The 14,593-nt window shown below is 34.8% G+C and overlaps 1 protein-coding gene across 44 annotated transcripts in view; it reads left to right on the top strand.

The window, feature by feature from the left end:
- Positions 1-14,593, top strand: part of PTPRD (protein tyrosine phosphatase receptor type D) — a 2,239,943-nt gene that overhangs the window by 253,477 nt on the left and 1,971,873 nt on the right. For 43 of the 44 annotated variants that reach the window (XM_045470168.1, XM_045470171.1, XM_045470169.1 and 40 more), the window contains exon 2: positions 11,775-11,829. The exons of the other annotated variant lie outside the window; for it this stretch is intronic. The gene's annotated coding sequence lies outside the window, so the exon portion shown is untranslated. The remainder of the gene's footprint in view (positions 1-11,774; positions 11,830-14,593) is intronic. 44 annotated transcript variants of the gene reach the window in all.

Below are 14,593 nucleotides of genomic sequence, written 5' to 3'. Positions count from 1 at the left end.
GAAAAGCACTTGATTTTGTCATTAGTGGTTCTATCAGTATCATCGAGCTATTACAGTAATTTTTTTTTCACAGGGAATGTTTTTGGTGCAAACTTTAGGACTACTGTAACAAATTACCCTGACCACAACTCCACCTCCAAAACCCTGGTTTTAAGGGAGAGTTTTTTAAAGGGGATTTTTAAAAGGGAGAGTTTCAAATATAAAGTTGTAATATAGCTCAATATATTGAAAATGCTTATTTCACTGATGATTCTTTTATTTTGGATTTAGGTAAACAAACTGATAAGTTAGGTGAAGATTCAGGTTTTCTGGATCTTATTGAAGAAAAATTACCATAAATACCTTGCCTCACATGCAAACTTGGTGTGGCTTATCAAATTTGAGAGGATTTTACTCAACTCTAATAAATTCTTTTGAATATAAGTTAACCTTTCTTTCATGATACAAAAGCCATCTGAAGATATTGCCACATTTAAGGATAAGTATTATAGATATTTTACAAGAGAAGCAGAGAGATGAGAGTTAATATAGATTTCTGTAGATAATATGGGTTATATCCTATTTTGTAAACTTTGTACTTACTTTAAGTCACTTAGATAATACATTAAATATAAATATTATAGTGACAAAATCAAGTTATAAAAATAAGAGAGTGTCATTATTGTATAATCAAATACTAATAGATTGTGAGAAAGGTTTATATCCAAGACCTCAAATGCTTGAACAAGCAATACATTCAATTACATATGATCTTGGGATTATAAATACTCACACTTATATAGCTATTACTACTTGTGATCCATATTTCATTACTTTAACCTTACATGTAAAACAATTATCTGTTTTATATGCAGGAACTTAACTGCCCTATCTACAGAGGTGATGTAAAATTTCTACTTGAATAGCAATGTAAATCATGTTAATTCAGCCCTAGTAAAATGAAACTTGGTAGGATGGAAGAAGAATAGGAATGAGAATGGCAGAAACAAACTTGAGTATAAGAATCTGCCCAATTGAAGTAATGAAAAAGTAATATTGGGTTAAGTACCTCCAGCTATGAAATAAGAACTCAGATCAGCAGGAGTGTTTGTATAATCATACTAATCTACTGATAGTAAAATAGGATAAAGTAATTTTGTATGTTTTGATTTTAGTGCAGTGTTTGCTTACAAATTTAGTGAACACAATTTAAGTAGTCTCAAAAAGGAGGTGAAAAAGGACTGCCTGCCAAGGTTAATGAGATAAAACTGGGTTGCACTGGAACTCAAGCAGAGCTCTCAGACTGATGAAATAAGAACCCGCCTTATGTCCTCTTTCCACTACATTCTCTTCTCAAAGTGAGGCTTAATGAAATTGGGTTTACCTATCAATGCCTCCAAAATTAACACAGGTACCTAATATTGACTCAAAACTCAATCTTTCTAGTAAGATGCATTTTTAAAAAAGAAATTTTAACCTTTATTTATTTTTGAGAGACAGAGAGAAACAGAGCACAAGTGGGGAAGGGGCAGAGAGAGAGAGAGAGAGAGACAGAGACAGAGACAGAGAGTGAGACACAGAATCCAAAGCAGGGTCCAGGCTCTTAGCTGTCAGTACAGAGCCTGATGTGGGGCTTGAACCCATGAACCATGAGATCATGACCTGACCTGAAGTCAGACACTTAACTGACTGATCTACCCAGGTGCCCCAGGATGGATTAAAGAGAGTTGTTGACCCACCTATGCAGGTCTGGATTTTCAGCCCATCTACCTCTACTACCATCTGGGAAGTGAACATATCAATTATTTGGTGTCCCTTTGTATTTTCCTAGGTCCTCAAATTTTCATTCCTGAAAAATCTTAATAAATTAATGAACAAAGGGGAAAATATAAGACACTTTTTTGTTTGCAAATGTGAAAATAAAATTTTAAGGATCCTCTACTTGACAAGGAAGTTTGAATTCAAACATCTAGAAGATGTTAACCCCTGATTTCCCAGTATCATTTCTTGGATGAATGATGACTTTTAACCCATAATACCACTGCATATTTGAAAGTTAAGGGTCCCAGCCATGATTGAATTCAACATAGATATTTAGCACCCTGTAATTATTTCATTGCTTCAATACAATATCTTTTCTTAGGGATGAATAAGAAGTTCTCCTTCATCAAATCTATTCTCTCTTCTTTAGAGAGGTTTTGTGTATGACTCTTAATCTCTATCAAAGTATAATTGGGCACCGAGAGAAACAGATTGATTATTGCCGACTGCAGAGAGCCAGGATAAGACATGATTCATTGATTTTAATCATATTCAAATGAACCATCCCAGGGAATATCATGCAAAATAAATATAATGTAAAATAAAGGCAGTATTTCAGATAACAAAATTGTTTAGAATTTCTACTTCCAAGATAAATTGACTTGGTACTGAATGTTATTTTTTAGTTCCTTTGACTGTTTGACTATAAAAGGAAATTCCTTGTTGATTAATTGCTGAAACATTTATGAATTTATAAGGCTTTCAACATGCATCTTCCCTATGATAAAATGCAGAGTTGGGAGGACTCTATTCTGACCACCTAATTTAGTAGATCTATTTATTAACTCATAAAATATTGTTTAATCCATAGTATCCCATAGCTTGTGAACTTACACCACACCACAAGCTAGGTACACCTATCCATCTGCCTTAAAAAGCATCATTAATATTGGTTTTTTTTTCATTTTTTGAAAAATAAAGCATCTGGATGCCAAATTGCATTGCAGCAACATGATCCTAAAAATTTCCCAGTTTTATCAGGGTAAACTTCTGGTGATCTACAAATCCCATACTATATATTTTCTTTCTTCCCCAAGCCTTTATCATATTAAAGATATGCAGGTTTATTCTCTAAAAGTGAAACAACCATGCTAATAGTATCCCTTCTTGATAGAAAAAACAAATGATAAGCTGGACTTGATTAAAACTGAAAATACCTGTTCTGCAAAAAACACTGTAAAATGAATAAAAAGCCACAAACTGGATGGGGATATTTGCAAAAGACATATCTGATAAAGGAATGTGTCTTAGTTCAGGTTACTATAAAATAATAATGCAAACTAGGTGGCTTAAACAACAAACATTTATTTCTCAGAGTTCTGAGGCTAGGAAGTCTAAGCTCAAGATATGGACAGATTCAGTGTGGGGTGAGGATCCTCTTCTACACTGCCATCTTCTGGTTGTATCTTCAAATGGCAGAAAGAGAGCAAGAGAGCTATGGACAAGTATAGCATTCATAAGAGCTTCATTCTCAGGACCTAATCACCTTCCAAAAACCCTTCCTCCCAATACCATCACATTGGGGGTTAGGATTTCAACATATGAATTTGGAGGAGCTCCAAAAATACAGTCCATTGCAGACACTTATTCAAAACATACAAAGAACTCTTAAAACTCAACAGTAAGGAAACAAATAGCCCTACTAAAAAGTGGACAAGATTCTCAACAGATACTTCACCAAAGGAGATATACAGATGGCAAATAAGCATATAAAAAGATGTTGTACATCATATGTCACTAGGGAAATGCAAATTCAAACAGTGAGTTACCACTACACACTTATTAGATTGGCTAAAATCCAGAATACTGATAATACCAAATGCTAAAGAGGATATAGAGCAACAGGAAGTCTCATTCACTGCTGGCGGAAATGCAAAATGGTACATCTATTTCAGAAGGCAGTTTGGCAGTTTCTTACAAAACTAAACATGCTCTTACCATAATATCACCCAGCACTTATGTTCCTTGCTATCTACACAAATGAGTTGAAAACTTATGCTCACATAAAATCCATACGTTGATATGGATAGCAGCTTTTTTCATAGTTGCCCAACTTGGAAGTACCTGAGATGCCCTTCAGTAGGGGAATAGATAAATGAACAGTGGTACACCCAATGGACAACCATAGTGCTAAAAATAAATGGGCCATGAAAAAACATGAAGCAACTTAAACACATATTCCTAAATGAAAGAAACCAATCTGAAAAGACTACCTACTGTATGGTTACAACTATATGACATTTTTGAAAAGACAAAACTGTGTAGATAATAAAAAAATTCGTTGGTTTCCAGGGTCTGCAGGGAGGAAAAGATGGATACACTAGGCACCAAAGGATATCATACTAACATCATACTACTCTGTATGATATTTTAATGATGGATATATATTACTATGAATTTATTCAACCTCAATGAATATACAACCAAGTGTGAGTCCTAATGTAAACCATAGATTTTGAGTGATAATGATGCATCAATGTAGTTTCATAAGTTGCAATGAATGTACCACTCTGATGGTCTCTGGTCGAAGGATGTTGATAATGGGGGAGGCTATGCATGTGTTGAGGTAAGAGGGATATAGGAAGTCTGGATACCTTCCACTCAATTTTGCTGTGATCATAAAACTGCTATACAATTAATGTCTATTTAAAATATTTTTTTAAGAAATCCCCTCAAAAAGCAAATAGTTGTTTTTTATTAACTACATTAAAAAGGTACTAAAATGAATGATTTGAATAGACACTTTTACAAAGAATATATACAAATGGACAATAAGAACATAAGAAGTTTCTCACATCATTAGCCATTAGAGAAATGCAAATCAAAACCACAATGGGATATCACTACTGACCCACTAAAATATGGCTATCATAAAAAGAAAATAACGAGTATTCTTGAGGATGTGGAAAAATTGGAATCCTCATACATTGCTGACAGGAATATAAGTGTGGAATCCATTTTGGAAAACAGTTTGACAGTTTCTCTGAATGATAACTGTAGACCTGCCATATGACCTAGCAGTTTTACTCCCAGGTATATACTCATGAGAAATAAAAACATATGTCCATAAAACCTCATACGTAAATGTTCATAGTATGACTGCCTTTCTTTTTGGGAGCTCTGGGGGAACATATGTTTCCTTGTCTTTTCCAGTTTCTGGAGGCTTCCCACATTCCAGATGTTCATTTCCATCTCCAAAGCCAGCAATGACAATGGCTAATAGTCTTTGTCAGATCATACCATTCAGATTCTTACTCTTTTTCACTTAAAAGAATCCTTATGTTACACAGGGCCCACCTCAATGATCCAGGATAGTCTCTACCATCTCAAGGTCATCAGAGGTTAGCATGTAATTCCATCTACAACGTAATTATAATCGCCTTTGCCATGTAACATAACATATTCACAGGTTCTGGGAATTAGAACATAGACATCTTTGGGAGAAGTTTTTCTGCCTACCATATGTGACTTTTTTTTTTCATTTTTTTAATCACTTATAAACGATTATTTTAAACTTAAGCATAAATTCAATGGATATTGCTAAATGAAAACATCTTATTTAAATCAAATGTTTTATTTTAGTAGACATTACTTTTAGAATGGTTTTAAGTTCATAGCAAAATTGAGTGCAGAGTACACAGTTTTTTCATATATCCCCTACACTACACATTTCCACTTTTCATGTATTGAAACAATTATATATTAATCTTCAAATTAATGACTCATTCTTTTTTAAAAATTTTTTTTCAACGTTTATTTATTTTTGGGACAGAGAGAGACAGAGCATGAACGGGGGAGGGGCAGAGAGAGAGGGAGACACAGAATCGGAAACAGGCTCCAGGCTCTGAGCCATCAGCCCAGACCCTGACACGGGGCTCGAACTCACGGACCGCGAGATCGTGACCTGGCTGAAGTTGGACGCTTAACCGACTGCGCCACCCAGGCGCCCCATTAATGACTCATTCTGATGACACTCTAAAAATATTTAGGGACATGGAAACAAATCTACAGTATATCTGAGAGGCACACACACACATGTTTGTGTATTTTTGTTTCTGCACATTCCTATTTAGCAATTTAATCATTCCCAAATAACTGATTGAAACATAGACCACATGATGTTTGCTGGAATAATTTACCCCCAGGGATTGGAATTAGCACTGGAGAATATGTGTATTCTCTGGAATATGTGTGAATGTGTGGATGTGTGAATGTGTGTGTGCACATTTGTGTGAGTATATACATGTGTATATTTATGCTTTTTCACATCCGTGATTGCATTTCAATCTTATTGTTAGAAAAAAATAAGATTTTGAAAATGAATTGGACCATATGTGACATACAAACAGAAGAGGTAAGGGATACCTGGGTGGCTCAGTTGGTTAAGCATCTGACTCTTGATTTTGGCACAGGAGATGATCTCACAGTTTGTGAGTTCAAGGCCCACGTTGGCGTCCACACTGGCAGTGCAGAGCTTGCTTGGGATTCTCTCCCTCCATCTTTCTCAGCCCGTCCCCCACTTGCTCTCTCTCTCTCTCTTTCTCTCTCTCTCTCTCCCTCTAAAGATAAATAAATAAAAGAGAAAAAAAAACAAATGGAAGAGGTAAACTATTTTTTAAAGTTGTTTATTTATTTTGAGAGAGAGAGAAAGCATGAGTGGGGAAGGGCCAGAGAGAGAGAATCCCAAGCAGGCTCCTTCACTATCAGCCAGAGACCAACAAAGGTCTCAAAGTCATGAACTGTGAGATTATGACCTGAGTCGATGTCAGCTGCTCAAGTGACTAAGCCACCCAGGGTCTCCACTTCATCCGTATTTTTTTTTCAATGAAATAAGCTTGTTTTTCTAATTTTTTAATGTTTATTTTTGAGAAATAGAGAATATGAGCAGAGGAAGGAGCAGAGAGAGAGAGAGGGAGAAGAATCCTTAGCAGACTCCAGGCTCTGAGCTGTCTGCACAGAGCCCTACATGGGGCTTAAACTCGTGAACTGCTAGATCATGACCTGAGCCAAAGTCGGACGCTCAACTGACTGAGCCACCCAGGCACCCCTCATCCCTATTTTAAATCATTAGAATTGTATTTTATACCTCCAAACATGATTTTCTGACACTCCTTTTATGTAAATTCAACAGTATTCCTTAAAAACTAGTTAACAGCATTCGTGTTAAAGTGGATCATAGGCCTCTGTGATTTGTGATTTTAGATAATTTACAGTTAAAAGCTCATAATGATTTTAATATTGCCTCATAAAAAGTTATCTGAGAGAAAAAAAAAAACACGCCTAGAGGAAAAACAAAAGATGCTCATGAAGGGCAGCACTGGTCTAGACTAGCCCCAGTGACAGGCAGTGGAGTGTCAAGATAAATAGGAAAAAGGAAGAGAAGCAGAAAGCAACTGGGTGGTAGTGATGTGTATGTGGCTCTTGAGAAGAAAAATTGTGGGGCGCCTGGGTGGCGCAGTCGGTTAAGCGTCCGACTTCAGCCAGGTCACGATCTCGCGGTCCGTGAGTTCGAGCCCCGCGTCGGGCTCTGGGCTGATGGCTCAGAGCCTGGAGCCTGTTTCCGATTCTGTGTCTCCCTCTCTCTCTGCCCCTCCCCCGTTCATGCTCTGTCTCTCTCTGTCCCAAAAATAAATAAAAACGTGGAAAAAAAAAAAAAAAATTGAGACTGGTAGTGTGGGCATGTGTTATAGTGAAGACAGAGAATTCTCTTTTCCTCATGGCCTAAGGTTTGGCTACCTCACAATTATAAGTTTTCAATTATTTGCTTTATCTTAATGACATTACAATTGTGCAGCACATAAAATTATAACCATGACAAGATTTCAAGCAAATTAATAATCAGATCAGATAGATTGACAGGCTCAAGATCAGTCAGAGCTGAGCAGTTGTTCTAAGGCCTATGCAGGAATACATCCTGTAGAAACATAGTACCTCTCATTTTCAGATCCACATCTTTGCATCCTTTTCTACTGTTGACTTCAGAGAATGTAACCCAAGGACAGGGAAGCAAGATTCTCCTGTCCTCCTTCTCACCAATCAGTTTACAGACAGGGGGAAAAGATGCTCTCAAATAATATTTCTAATATTATGACGCTGAACTTAGAATGGAAAAGGAATTTGTTTTAAACCTACCTACTCAGATGTATTTTATTTTTCTGGAACTTTAATATCACTTGCAGCTTAGAATAATACCAAATCTTGTGAAACCACAGAATATGTAGTCTATGCCATATTAGTTAAATTGCTCTATTATACATTTTAATATTTTTCTCATCTTTATTTTTTTCCCAGGTATTTTATACACTGCTTTACTATTAGACATTCTGAATCAGGAATTGATTGATTGATTCATCAATGCATTTAAAACACAAATTTAGTCCTCACAATGAGCCAGGTATTGTGTTAAACCTGGGGAGAACAAGGTCTATTAGACATTTTGCATTCAAGAAGAATAAATTCTTGTTTTGGATGACATTAACTAAGCTAGGGAATTGATTTTGTTTCTCGTTTGTCTTTTCATAATTTCTTTCATGGGCTTCTACTAATTTTGACACTGAAACATTTATTTCAGCATTTTTATCTTAGGATACTATTTTGTTCTTTAAAATGCTACCATTGATTCTAAAGTTTGATATTCTGGTTTTTGTATAATTCCTTAAATTTAATATAGTTTTGCATTGTCATACATAAAAGTGGTTAAGAGATTACTCAAATTTAGCAAATTATATGTTTATGTGTCTATTAAAGTCAGAAATATGAGGATTTATAATTGATAATACTAATTGTGATCAGTTTCCTTATGCAAAAAATAATGATTGAGCATTTATGAGTCAGAAACTCTAGTAGGTGATTAGAATTCACCAGTATACAAATAGATTAGTCTTTTTTCTTCAGCCTTCACAAAGATGCCTTTCAAAGAGAGCTAGGGAAAGGAAAATGAGGCTCAGAAACTGAAAACTTAAATAACAGAAACATAGTAAGTATGATGTGAGATTTACTGGATATAATACTAGCAACCTAAAACATATATCTAACATAAATATGGACAACAGAGAACATAGCATCAGGGATTTTTTTCACGTATTTGTAACTTTTGTTTGCTGCTTTTTTATTTACAAGAAATATGGGGTAGAGCTATTTAAATGGAAAGGATGCTTAATTTTAAAAACAGTCATACCATATATATATTTATGTATTTTTGAGGAATTGCACTTTTGTCATTTTTTCATTCAACAAAAATGTATTTAATCCCTAGCAGGAAATGCACTAGTAAGTAAATACATAGTAGAGGAAAGCACATGATGTATCTTAATGTAATTTACAACTCAAAGGATTGCTTAAATTACCTGTTTTAGTCTATGAATGTCCCATATTCACTAGATAATTGTAAAGGCATATGTTGGAATTTATCATATAAAATACTGCATTGAATAGGAAAATTAAGAATAAACAGAATTATACTTTAGATAAGCATACTTCTTTATTTGGAGACAAAAATTGTCTCTCTTTTATGGATTTTTCAAATAATTTGTTATGAAATACCTACCCTGTGGCTTTCTAGCCTATAAATTAATGCTTCTATATATTTTTCTATTGCTTCAAAGATTCAGTAATAACTATCCTTTGTACTACATTGATGACTTTGTCATTTTTTGAATGCATGTATATTTTTATCTTAAATGTATAGAAATGGGGGGGGGGAAACTAGTGGCAATAGTGAAATTGTTTAGACATGTGGGTGCTTATTTGCAAACATTGTAAATTTCTTGTATATTCTACTTGATTAAAAATGATTAAAACTGTATTCTCGAATAAACAAAGTACACACGAAGTTGTCACCTATCAGTGACACAGAACAACTTGAAGGATGCTCTCATGATGTGAGCAGAAGTCAATATGATCTCATGGTCCCCCAATGAAATGCCTGTGAAGTCCATACTAATTAGCTTGTAAATCAGACTAATACTTGAGTTTATTTGGGCCAGAAAGACTACCTACTGTCAAGCAATCAAGTACTACCCCTTTAATTGCAATTTATTCCAACAACCACAATTTATTGATCCTAGCATACACTTATGCCACAGCAGTATCATTATTTGACTTTATTTTAACAGCTTCAAAAGGTTAGAAAGTTAGAAACCACTGTGAAAGAAACCATTAAAAAGTTGAGTTGCTGACACTGCTTTACACTTTATGCCAGGCAATGTTTCCTATATATTGTGGAACTATATAAAAGGAGAAATAAAAGGAACTAATATTTATTGGCACTTAATATGAGCTAGTGCTTTCTTATACCGAATATTACTTAATAACATACAGAAAAACAAGGAGGATCAATATTGTATTCTGCATTTTACAGGCAAGCTACAGCTTATAGACTTTAAGTACATTTCTCAGAACTATAATGTTAAAATGTTAAAACCATCTATCTGACTCCAAAGCACATGTTTAATTTCTTGCATGATTTCTTGCACACTTTTTGTACATTGACTATTCTGATGTTGTGGTCTAAGTGATATTGAAGCTCAAAACCAGCTTATCCACATGAATTTTGTATCCAGTATCATCTTTAAAACACAAAACATCAGTTTCTGATCACTCATTTGTTGGCTGTATTACCTTTTATAAGCCAAGGCATGCTATTTATTTATTTAAGCATTAGTGTCAAATTTCACTTTGGAATTTTTAGCTAATTAAATAATGTTCTGGAACATGCTTGGTAAAAAAAACAAAACAAACAAAAACAAAACAAAACAAACAAAACTTTTGTAGCTTCAAAAAATCTTTAGGAAATATTCAGTAGATATAGAGTGGTTTAAACTTTGGAATTTCTTACCCTTCGATACCAAAATTAAAAAGGCCACCTGACTTAATTTTTGACAATTAAAAATTATATATATTTAAGGTATACAACTTGATTATATGAAGTATGTGTACACTGTGTAATATTCACCACAATCAAGTTAGTTAACATATTCATCATCTCATATAGTTAGCATGTGTGTGCGTGTGTGTGTGTGTGTGTGTGTGTTGAAACACTTAAGACCTATGCTTTTAGCTGATTTCAAGTCTTTAGCACAGTATTGTTAACTACAGTCACATTATTGTATGTTACATTTCCAAAATGTATTTATATGGCATAAATGAAACTGTATTTCTGGACCAACACCTCCCATATCCCACTCCCTGATAACCACCATTCTATTCTCTGTTTCAATGAATTTAACATTTTTTATTCCACATACAATTGAGACCAACATGCAGTATTTGTCTTTTTGCATCTAGCTTATTTCACTGAGCTAATGTAATCGGGTTCATCCATGTTGTCACAAATGGCAGGATTACCTTTTTTTTTTTAAGGCTGAATCATATTCCAGTGTGTGTGTGTGTGTGTGTGTGTGTGTGTGTTGTGTACATGTGCATGTGCATTTGTGTGTGTATAATCACATTTTCTTTATCCATTCATCTGTAAACAGACATTTGGGGATGGAAATTTTAGAAATGTGCCATTATAGAAAAGAGTGTGGAAGTTCCTCAAAAAATAGAAGTGCCTTATGATCCAGCAATCCCACTTTTGGTTGTATATCCCAAAGGATTTGAAATCAGTATCTTGAAGATATATTTGCATTATTCACAAGGAAATATGGAAGCAACCTAAACGTTCATCAATGGATGGATGGATAAAACTTATATTTTTTTACACATACATTCTGAGTATGCCTGCACAATTCTTCATGCATCTTCTGTAAATCCTTGACTAGATTTAAGCCAGAATTAGTCTGACCTGTAGGAAGAGACCAAAAGGCGGAAGTCCTCAATTTCCTCCTTGTATCATCCTCTTTGTATTGTGCTTTTAATACTTCTGTTTTTTCACTTCCATAAAACTTTATTTACAGAATAAACAAACCAATAAATTTTCAAGTGTTAATCAAATTAGAAATCATGGATCTAGTCCAATGTCCTCATTTTTGCAGGTGACGAAATGGAGAATCAAAGAAGTAAAGGACCTGCCTCAGAGTCACACTACTAGTAAGTAGTATCTGTAGATCTAGAATCAGGTATCAGAGTATTTGACCTGAGTTCTAGCTTTGCCGAAAGATTTCTCATTTTAGACATGATGTTGAAAACTCTGTATAAAACAGTTTATATCCCTGTTTAGACCACATTTGGTCAGTAGCATTAGTTGCATGCTACCTGTATTCAATTTTGTATACACTTTAGAGGATACTTAGGAAGTGTGGTACAGGAGTTTTTTTTTAAGAAGAAGCAATGTAGATCATGAGATGGTATAGCAAAAGAAAAAAAAAGCTGGCATTCATATGAAGGGTTTCCATGTTCAAGGTGCTTAATATGAATCATTCCATTTGACCTTCACAAATATATTGTAATAGATACGATTTTATCCCTAAAGTAGTAATAAACTAATGCTCTAAAGTTGTTGATAGTTTGCTCAAGTACATAGAGCTATTTAATGTCAGAGCTAATTGCAAATCTAAATCTCTCTGACTTTAAAGATGTCCACTTGTGTAGTACACAATTCTGTATTTACACAGAAAACAAAGCCACTGATCAACACAAATAGTACATAATTCCAACTGGTGTGACATAACCAATTGTATAATATAGTGCACAGTTCAAGGTGCTAAGAGAAAATTAAATAGTGAAAGATCAGCTTGGGTTGACACTGTAAAAAGACTGATATGCTCTTACTACTAACTCCCAACTAGCAGTTCTCAGCTTGTTGCAATAAAGACATTAGATATCATGATATCTGTAAATGAGTGGGAAAATATTGGCAACACATATATAATGACACTACAGGTAGAGACTGATAACTTGTCAAGATATGGTGAAACGAGCCTTTCAAAGAGGGAAGCTTTTTTAGCTCTTGGGATGTGAAAGAATTGCTGACCAAAGTACATGACATTTTCAGTTGTATAGGATGTAGACATGTGGGGTTGGATAAACTTATTTTCTTTCAAGAGGAGAATAGGAGAAACATGGAGGTTGAAATAAGTGGAGACATTTGGCAATAGGGTATAGGCTAAGTCATAGAAAATTATATGGAAGAGTGAGACATTTCAAAATGTTGGACTAAAATTCATTGGCAGAAGTCTTTGAAACCTGATTTAAAAATATTATATTTTACTATTTAAGCATTAAGTAGTCATTGAAGATGTTGGGCTTTTGTTATAATTTGTGTTTGTATAGTCAGAGCTGTACCTTGGAAAAAAATGTGGTAGCTTTATGATGGCCTACATGGATGAAAAATCAGAAGTGAGAGACCAAAGAGCAGGTGTGAAAATATGAGGGCAAGCATCCCTACTTAATTTTTATCTGTTAAAGATATTAGGACATCTCCCCTCCATAGTAGCTGTAATCACGCAGATTTCTATAGTAACTTTGAGAAACAAATATTACTGATCTTATGTACCATTCGTTAAGTCATTTTTCACTCAGAGAAACCAAGAAAATTCCATTGATCCAATATCCATTTTTCATCAGTTTCCCGTTTCTTGATATTCGTTAAGTGAATAATAGATCCCTTTTCAATCTACATATCTACCTTAAAAATTCCTGTCATGTAAGGGAGAAGATATATGTCATGATAATTTTTTAAAAATTATTTGTTGTTGTTGTTGCTTTTGTTGTTGTTGTTATCCTGGAACCCTATCACATCCTAAAGAAGTCTTTCTCAGTGAAAACTTTGAAGGTGGTTTGAGGATCCCTGTTTATCTAAAATTTGCACATCAGATAGAGGAAGGGAAAAAATAAGGGATACTTGTTCATCTCATGAGTGACATAAACAAATAGGAAGTAGCTGTGTTATCCTAAAGCATTTTGCTGGGATAACTAAGGAGCAACAACAATGAAAAAGCCTTTATGCAAATTTTGGATCCTTTAGCTTCTTAAAGGTCAGCTGTTTGGTTTTAACACCCAAACTGGCAGGAAAGAGCCCTGAAAGCTGCCTGCCCCTGTGTTAGATAAGCAATACAGGGCAACCTCTGCTCTTAATGAGGATTCCATTTTAAACCCACAGCACTCTCCTCATTTTAGAACCCTCCTTCTTCCAGGAATCATATGCATCCATTAATGAAGCTAAACAATATCATCCCAATACCCTGCTGTTACCTAACTATGATCTTTCAAGTAATTGCAATTGCACTCCGAACAATTTGCTTTCTCTTTGCTCAGCTGATTTCACACGCATGAAACTTTTTTCAGATTTCTTTTTCCTCTCTTGTATTACATTTTTGACCCGGGGCCCCTATAAGAGTGTATTTCTTTGTATTTATATTAATTTGCCATACAAGCAATATATCTGCTAATGCATCCCCTTTATATTGTATCTTTGTTCTGTTTTCTTAGAAAAAAATATTTCTTTATCCTTTCTAAAGATGGGCTATCACTCCCAAAGTCTCAAAAGCAATACCTTTGTCATTAGAGATGATTTTGCCAAACTGATACATATTACTATTTCTGAACTTTTAAGAAAACCGTACTTTGATGTAGGGGCTATTCAAGGCTACGTGTGCACGCGCGCGCGCGCGCACACACACGCACACACACACACACACACACACACACGCACTCAAATGTAAGTTTGACATTTTGTCCAGGTGTTTGTAATGAAAAGGTGAGTTGGAGTTTTGGGTGATAAAGGAAAGGAGCACGCTACCTTTATCTATAGATGTAATGAAAGTCAAAATAGGCCAGCCTTATGGGGGTTTGGTATGAGCACTGAATATCCATTACAGTGTTTGACAGACAGAAAAATTATTTGTTGAGTGAA

This window comes from Leopardus geoffroyi, chromosome D4 (assembly GCF_018350155.1).
Source record: "Leopardus geoffroyi isolate Oge1 chromosome D4, O.geoffroyi_Oge1_pat1.0, whole genome shotgun sequence".
In the NCBI taxonomy this organism is placed as follows: domain Eukaryota; kingdom Metazoa; phylum Chordata; class Mammalia; order Carnivora; family Felidae; genus Leopardus; species Leopardus geoffroyi.
The sequence above is the reverse complement of the archived record's forward strand: the minus strand, read 5'-3'. Positions and strand labels throughout refer to the sequence as shown.